At 46.7% G+C, this 8,675-nt stretch overlaps 1 protein-coding gene across 4 annotated transcripts in view; it reads right to left on the bottom strand.

The window, feature by feature from the left end:
• The window catches only part of HECW2 (HECT, C2 and WW domain containing E3 ubiquitin protein ligase 2), a 405,698-nt gene extending 404,668 nt beyond the window's left edge, over positions 1 to 1,030 (bottom strand). For 2 of the 4 annotated variants that reach the window (XM_063644845.1, XM_063644843.1), the window contains exon 1: positions 717 to 1,029. The gene's annotated coding sequence lies outside the window, so the exon portion shown is untranslated. Of the gene's footprint in view, positions 1 to 716 lie in introns of all 4 variants that reach the window. The other 2 variants (XM_063644842.1, XM_063644841.1) reach the window with 1 other exon arrangement.
• Positions 1,031 to 8,675: the final 7,645 nt, after the last annotated feature.

Genomic DNA, 8,675 nt, shown 5'->3' on the forward strand with positions numbered 1-8,675 from the left:
CAATCCCCGCAGGAATCTTCTGATGACCAAACAGATCAGCAAACTCCAGATTTTCACACCATTAATAATATCCCCATCCAGATTAGGCCCTTTTATTTTAATAACTCTAAAGATAAAGTCAATAACTGATCTTTCTTTCTTTGTAGATAATGTGTATGTCATTTTAAAGATAACCTCTTGGAACATACAGCCATCTGTTGGGAAGAGAAAGAAAAAAAGCTCTCTCTAGGCAACAGAAGAAATGAACCCTTGAGGGAATAGGAGAAACAGTAAAAAGAAAATCATATTTATAAGACAAATACATGGAGAGCTCTATTAATTACACTAAAATATTCTTCTTCTAAATGACAAACTATAGAACACTACTCCAGAAAAGACAAGTATCACACTTTCACGAAGGTATATATATACGAAAACAGAGTTTGCGTGAGTCTAGGGCAGCGAAACCAGAAATCATATCCAAAAAGCTAAAGGCCCCCGAAGTTTGCATGCTGTCCACCTCTATCTGTAATGATCACAATGTTTTCCTTCCTGAAGTTTAATATCGATTGAACCCTTGTAACTCTAATTGTGAGCTCTCTGTACTGACTCCAAAGACTTCTAACTCTAAAAGAAATAAATGTGCCTGTAAAGATGTTCTCTAAACTAATAATAATAAACGACGAAAAGCACCCGAGCGCTGCTAATAGAGAAGACAAGATATGAGAGAGTCAGACCTCTGCAGTCGCGCGTCCTCGGAAACGTCTACGTCTAAATCTGCAGCCCCAGTTTGCTCCAGGCCCCAAGCTCCAGCAGAGGATGTTCACGGCACATTCCCAACCAAAAAGGAAATGAAGCGTCCTCTCCCTCAATTGATGCTCAAATAGACCCCAAAGTCCCAGTTTCCCGGGAGAACCAAACCATCCAACACATCCTGGTGCCTCTCGCCCGCGTTTCTGGGCAGCGGAAACCGAAATGTCAAATGAATGACCGCGCCGGGGCGCAAGGGAGGAAAAACAAAGCCACCTCCCGCCGTCCGCTACCTGCGGCGAGGGCCGCGCGCTCACCTGGGCTCTGCGCCCGTCGCCAAGGGCTGCGGGTGGGGACCCGGCCGCGGGGCGGAAGGGCGCCCCCTCAGTCGCCCGGACCCGCGGCCCCGGCGCCCTGCGGCCGGTCCGTGCGCGCCGCGGAGAAAACAGGCGGCCGGGGGCGCCGCCGCGCGTTGCATGCAGCTCCCAGCTGCTGCGGCCGCTGCCACGGAGCCGAGAGTCTCTGCGCTGCAGTCCCCGACCCCGAGACCGCGAGAAGCGCCGGGAGAGACGCGGCGCAGGGGCAGAGCGCGCCCGGCGCGCCCCTCAGTGGCTCTTCCCGCCGCCCTCCGCAGCAGGCTGGGTCTCGGCTCTCCTTTGTGCTGGCATCTTCCTAGCTCCCAGCGACACCCAGAGCTCCCGAGGCGGCTCCGCGCCGTCGCCCACCCCCGGGTTACGCCACGGCCCCCGCGCGACCCGCCGATTGTGTCGAGTCAGCAGCGGCGGCGGGGACGCGCGAAACCATGGCTCCTGCCCGCGCTCGGGAGGGCGCCGGGGGTCCTACGCCTCCGGGAGGTTTGTGGCCGAGCGCGGCGCGGCCCCGAGCGGCCCCGCAGCGCCCGGCTCCACGCCGCTCGCTCTCCAGGCGCCGACCCGCCCGCGTCGCCACCCTCTCGCCGCTCCCCGCCGCCACCTTCCTCCCGCCCGGGTGCCGGGCGTCCGCTCCAGCCGCGGCGCCCCGGTCCGCGGAGAACGAAGGGTCCGTCCCCCTCACCTCCAGCCGCGCCGGCGCCCCTCCCGCTAGACGCTTCGGCGGCATCTGCCCGCACCGCCCTGCGGGACGCTGGTCTGGGAGCTGCTGGCACGTCGGGGACCGGTGGAAGGGAGGCGGGGGGCAGAGGACAGGAAGGACAGCCAGACCTTGGCCAGCGGGACCTCCCTGAGGAAGGTGCGGAAGAACGGGGCGGGTGCGGCTGGGCGGAGGACGAGTCCCCAGGCTGCGGCGGAGCCGGAGTTGCTCTCCTTTTGCGAAGTCGAAGGACAGGAGGATTCCTAGAGGCGTCGCGGAGGATGGAGGAGACCCTCTGAGGTCATGCAGACAACGCTGTTCCTCAACCCCACCAGAAAGCTGAATAGGGGAGTGTCATGCCTCGGTTTCCCCAACTGCAAGGGCAAAACGGTAATACTCATGTCGCACATACAGGGTGTGGTCACGATGAAAAAATGGATTATTGAAAGCGTTCCTGGATACTTTGCCTAAAGAGGGCACTAAAATTTGAAATTACTGTATTAATACTTTCAACTTTCTGTTTACTTCTTTAGCATCTTCATCAACCACTCCCACGTAGGAGAAAAAGTAAAAATGCTAAAGTGTAAATATATTGTGTCCCTCCCCACCCACCCTTGCATCTATCCAGATGCAGGGAAGATTTATTCAATTTTACAATTTAACTATATCCATATGGAGTAAGTCCCCAAATCATGGATTTCCATTCCTTTGGGACTTTTGAGTATGTGTGCTCAATATTATCCATCTCTCCGTCTTTTCTGGTAACAGCAGTTCATTATTCCTATGGGAACTGCCCTTCCCCCTCACCCACAATGAGTCTTTGTGGCTCCAGGGTACTGACACTTCCCACCCTCAACCCCCAGAACTAGCCAGTCATCTTCCGGACCGCAGTGATGAGGTTCTGGGTTGGGCATGTTGATCCAGGAACTCGGCCTGAGCTTTGGATGTATTACTGCAGAAAAATAAGCTCTTTAAACTGGGATAACTAAATTGGAAGGATATAAGCCTACGGTAACGAGGACCAACAGTGCATGCCAACTTTGAGGGAAGAAAAGCTGAGGGTGAGAGGGTGATGTCCCACCCTCTCAGGAACCTCAGGAGGTAGATGTGTCTGCAGTGAACTCTACCCTTGAAGCCAATAAATCCTCTCTCTTTTATTTCAAGTCAGGGTCAACTGTGTTTTGTCACATGTTGCAAAGGAGCCCTGACTCCTTAGTCCCCTGGATCTATCAGCCCAGGCATCAGTATTAGGCTCCTCCACAGAATCAATGAGCCCCACCCCACAAAAGGCCTAATTCCAGTTCTTGCTGGAAGAACAGGGATCCTAGAGGTTTGTTCCCACATGATGTTCTCCTTCACAACGTACTCAAATCCAGCAATCCCACACCTGCAATCCTTAGCTTCTTGTGTTGATTAACCACTATGTTACATTCTAGTTAAAATGGGCCAGGTGCAGTGACTCACACCTGTAATCATGCCTGAGGCAGAAGGATCTCTTGAAGCCAGGAGTTAAGACCAATCTGGGCAACATAGTGAGACCCCACTAACAGGAATAGAAAGCCAAACACTGCATTTTCTCACTCATAAGTGGGAGTTGAACAATGAGAACACATGGAGGAGAACATCACATCAGGGAGGAGGGGCCTATCGGGGATTGGAGGGCTAGGGGAGGGATCGCATTAGGAGAAATACCTAATGTAGATGACGGGTTGATGGGTGCAGCAAACCACCATGGCACGTATATACCTATGTAACAAACCTGCACATTCTGCACATGTATCTCAGAACTTAAAGTATAATACATTAAAAAAAATAAAAATAAAAATAGCCAGGCATGGTGGCCTGAACCTGTAATCTCAGTTACTCTGGATGTGAGGCAGGAAGATCAGCTGAGCCCAGGATTTCAAGACTGCAATGAGCTGTGATTGCACCACTGCACTCCAGCTTGAAGACAGAGCAAGACCCTGTCACCTTGTCAAAAAAGAAGAGGAAGAGGAAGGAGGAGGAGGAGGAAAAAGAAAGAGAAAGAAAAGAAAGAAAAAGAAAGAGAGAAAGAGAAAAAGAAAGGAAAGAAAAAGAAGAAGGGAGGGGAGGGAGGGAGGGAGAAAGAAGAATCCTAAAAATGAATAGAGGTAAAGTGAATCACTATTGATGCCCTAGGTTTTAAAAAACATTTTTCTCTCACTTTAAAAGCAGCCCCAACTACCTTTAAAACTTTCTACATATCAACCATTAAAACCGAGACTAAGGCATCAAAGAACATTAATAGCAAAGTCATCCTAAAAATCTCAGACTTGCAAAGGTGTGTAAAGATGAGGTAGGTTGTTTCACGCTGCACTCCCTGTTCATCATCACCACCACTCCCCTTCACAGGATCTCTGACTGGGTCTCACTTATCCTCTCCTGGAGCCATTCCCTTAAAGAGAACTCAGTACTTCACAAGCCGGTCAATTCTGCATTGAAACTGGCCTGACATTATGAAATGGTCCCTTATATTGAGTTAAAATACTTCTTCCACCTGACAGTACTCCAAGCACTGAAGACAAACTTGTGAACCACTTGAATTGTCTCTTTTCCAAGATCTTTGTGTGACCCGTGAGTCATATGGCAATGTGTCCTGACCCTTCATCATCCTAAGTTACTTCCTTTCTACAGTTGTGCCCAGGTTTGTGACTACTCCTTCTAAAGCATATGGCCAAAGCTAAACCCAAAGGCAGACTCCAAGAAACTCATACTCCAGCCCTCTTCCAACAACACAGAAGGAGCCTGAGAGACATGTTCATATGGTCTTATATTTTTGTAAAAGCTTCCAAAGTAAGATATTTTAATCTCAAGCGATTTGCAGTGGACTGAATGTTTGTGCTCCCCCAAATTCATGTGTTGAAATCCTAACCCCTAATGTGATGGTATTAGGAGCTGGGGCCTTTGGGAGGTGATGGAATAAGTGCCCTTATAAAAGAAACCCAAGAGAGCGCTCTCACCCTCTTTCTGCCTCTTGAGGGTACAAAGAAAAGATGGCAGTCTGCAGCTGGAAGAGGGCCTTCCCACACACATTACAACCACACTGGCACCCTGATCTCATTCTTCAGGCGTCCAGAACTGTGAAAAATAAATTTTGTTGTTCATAAGCCACCCAGTCTAGGATGCTTTGTTATTGCAGCTTGAATTACAACAAGACTACTGTCTCTTTTCATTCTAACTTCCCTGTTGTCCTAATTCCCCTTGTTCTGAAAGAAGTGGAGTGATTGTGGACATTTGTGGGGATCTGGCTAAAGGGAAATTGAATTGGTTAAGTGGAATACATTTATGTGGTCTGTGGGCATTAAGTTTGTAGCAGTGGCATCTATTTTGACTGTGCAAAGACTTACAGTCACTTGGGCCCTTCAGTGTTGTGACACAAAGGTAAAGGGATGGAAATTATACCACCAAGTATTAATAACTGCCTACTTCAGCACCCAGCACAGAAGTATATGGGTAACGGGGTAAATGATATTTGAAATGTATGTATGGTTTCAGAATTAGAATATGGAAAACCCTCCCACATCTTATTGTTCATATGTGAAATAAATTTAATAGTGATTTTCCTAAATTTTGAAACAATCCTAAAAATATGTTACTTTCCCAATAATGCATTGTGAACTCAAAACTCCTCTAAACTATCAATAATAAAAACAAATTTTAGTCAACTTTACTAGTGAAAACACTGGAATATCTATTAACTCTATAGAACATAATGTCACAAAATCATTTTCATATGAAGAATAAATCAAAGAGTATAAAGCCAAAATACGTAGGAAAAACATATCACAGAGGTATGTCAGGCAGTTAATTAATTTACAGATCGTGGTATTTTTCTGTATTTGGTGATCTAATACTTGTAAGGTTATTTTTTTGTTGTTAATTGTTGTCGTTGTTTGTTTTTTTGAGATGGAGTGTCACTGTTGCCCCGGCTGGAGTGCAGTGGCGCGATCTTGGCTCACTGCAACCTCCGCCTCCCAGGTTCAAGCAATTCTCCTGTCTTAGCCTCCAGAGTAGCTGGGATTACAGGAACCCACCACCACATCTGGCTAATTTTTGTATTTTTAGTAGAGACGGGGTTCAACCACTTGGCCAGGCTGGTCTCAAACTCCTGACCTCAAGTGATTCACCGGCCTCGGCTTCCCAAAGTGCTGGGATTACAGGCATGAGTCACCGTGCCCAGCCTTGTAAGATTTTTTTAAATGTGTAAATTGTTGTGATTTTTTTATTCTGGATATATATTCTTTTCAGTACCTCATTTTGTATGTATAATGTGTATTTTTTTTTTCTTAAAGAGTGTCCTGAATTGGGAGTTCAAGACCAGTCTGGCCAACATGGTGAAAGCTGTCTCTACTAAAAATATGAAAAATTAGCTGGGCATGGTGGCAGGCACCTGTAATGCCAGCTACTCAGGAGGCTGGGGCGGGAGAATTGCTTGAACCCGGGAGGCAGAGGTTGCCATGAGCCAAGATCATGCCATTACACTCCAGCCTGGGCAACAAGAGTGAAACACTGTCTCAAAAACAGAAAAAAGAAAAGAAGGGAAGGGAAGGAAGGAAAGGGAAGGAAAGGTGCGGTGGGGAGGCGAGGGGGAGGGAAAGTTGGGGGGTAGGGGAAGAGAGGGGAAGGGGAGGGGAGGAGGGGAAGAGGAGGGGAAGGGGAGGGGAAGAGGAAGGGGAGGGAAAGGGAAGGGGAACGGAAGGGGAGGGGGAGGGGAAGGGAAGGGGAATGGAAGGGGAAGGGGAGGGGATGGAGAGGGGAAGGGGAGGGGATGAGGAGGGGGAGAGGGACAGGGAAGGGAGGGGGAGGGGGAGGGGGAGGGGAGAGGTGCCCTGAATTGTATAATCTTCAGTCTCCACAGAACCTGAATCTGTCCTCAGTGTGACCTAATCTGTGTAGTATTCAAAGAATGGGAGCTTCCAGGCCAGGCACTGTGGTTCATGCCTGTAATAACAGCACTTTGGGAGGCCGAGGTGGGTGGATCACTTGAGGTCGGGAGTTCAAGACCAGCCTAGCCAACATGGTGGAACTCAGTCTCTACTAAAAATACAAAAATTAGCCAGATGTGGTGGTGGGTGCCTGTAATCCCAGCTACTCCGGAGGCTGAGGTAGGAGAATTGCTTGAACCTGGGAGGCAAAGGATGCAGTGAGCCAAGATCACACCACTGCACTCCAGCCTGGGTGACAAAGTGAGACTCCATCTCAAAAAAAGTGGGAGCTTCCAATTGAAGAGATGACTAACTTAAGTACAATATTGCCTTGAGACAGTCATTTCTGTAGTATTTTATCTGTCAACCATCCTAAGAGAATGAATTAATAGTTACAGCCAGGGAATTTGTAGAATGACCAAAGGATATCCATTTGAATGCCAAAATATATTCTTAGATGTATTATGACTTTTCTGCCTTTTTAAAGAAAGTATACTAAGTATAATTGAGTCATTATTTTCATAGTGGCTATGATTTATTTATCATGCTCTAATTCAGTGATACTCTTAGAAGCTTGTATGCGTAAGTGGTCTTGCCCTTAGACTAAATGGCCTTAGGCTTCTACCGGGTTTTTTGTTATTGTGGTACTTTAAGAGTAACTTTTTCTCTAGGACCTCGAATTTTTTTCCTATCACCGCTCATTTTTTTCCTTTCTTGATAATCTTTCTTATCTCATTCTAATTTCCTGCTTATGGTTTTATGTGGAATTGATAGACTAAATAAATATTAGAACTTTGCCTAAAATGGCTTGTGGGAGGGAGGAGGTTCGGTGGATAATGGACATGAACTTCAGTGCATAAATTTTGTGATATCTATTTTGGTTGCTCAGTATCCTTTCTTTCTGTCTTCCAATTCTCACTCATTACCAATGATGACAATCTCTGGGTTCTCCATTTCATAAATTCTTTAAGTAAATATTTAATAACTACTTACTAATGAGAAAGGATCTCTTCTAACTGTTGAGGATGAAGGGGTGAAGGGAATACACAAAAATCCCTGCCCTTCTGATGCTGATATTCTTGTGGGATAGGGAAGCAGAGATCGAATAATAAGCAACATGTGGCAGAGTATCAGTGCTTACAAAATCCATATGCTCTTCTACATTTTCCATCCTCGTTTGCAATTAGGATAGCCATGTGACTACTTCTGGCAAATAGAATTTAAGCAGTTTTGATGGGTGTCACTTGTGGCTGTGAAGATTAAGAATATAGTGTGACTTCTCTGATTCTCTTTGCCTTCACTGGAAACCACAGAGGCCATGTGTTGAAAAGGTACCCTCACAAAATGGAAGGAGACTGGATCCCTGAGCCATCATTTGGTGGGGTCCTGTAATGTGAGCAAGAAAGAAAGTGTTAAGCTACTTAGATCTCACCCACACTCAGAGACCTCACTCATTTGTCTGCCTAAAATGGATATTTGGTGACCAGAAGGCAATATATTGGTCTTTACCAGTAACTATGTCCTTCTATATATTTCCGAGGCTTCCTTGTGTTAAATGGCAATGTGACTAACTATCCAGTGAAATGTGAGCAGAACTAGTATGGGTCATGTCTGGGCTGAGATGTTGAGTTACATAACGTGCCTTCTCTGTCTCCCTTTTCCCCTTCTCTAGAGACCATGAAAGGCCACATTTTGAAAGATAGCAGCATTGCAACATGAAAGTCTGGCTTTCTGAGTTCCGCTTGGAAAAGAGCTACCCAAGAGAATAGCTCCACTTACCCCTAGACTTGTTACATGACTAAGAAATAACCATTTCTCATGTTAAATCACTCATATTTAGGAGTTATTTGTCAGAACTGCTAGTGTTACTGATCCTAAGCACAAATAAATTTAAAAATGTAAATTATGTTCACATAAGTATAAGAAAAGAGA

The sequence above is a fragment of the Symphalangus syndactylus genome, chromosome 8 (assembly GCF_028878055.3).
Source record: "Symphalangus syndactylus isolate Jambi chromosome 8, NHGRI_mSymSyn1-v2.1_pri, whole genome shotgun sequence".
Lineage (NCBI taxonomy): Eukaryota > Metazoa > Chordata > Mammalia > Primates > Hylobatidae > Symphalangus > Symphalangus syndactylus.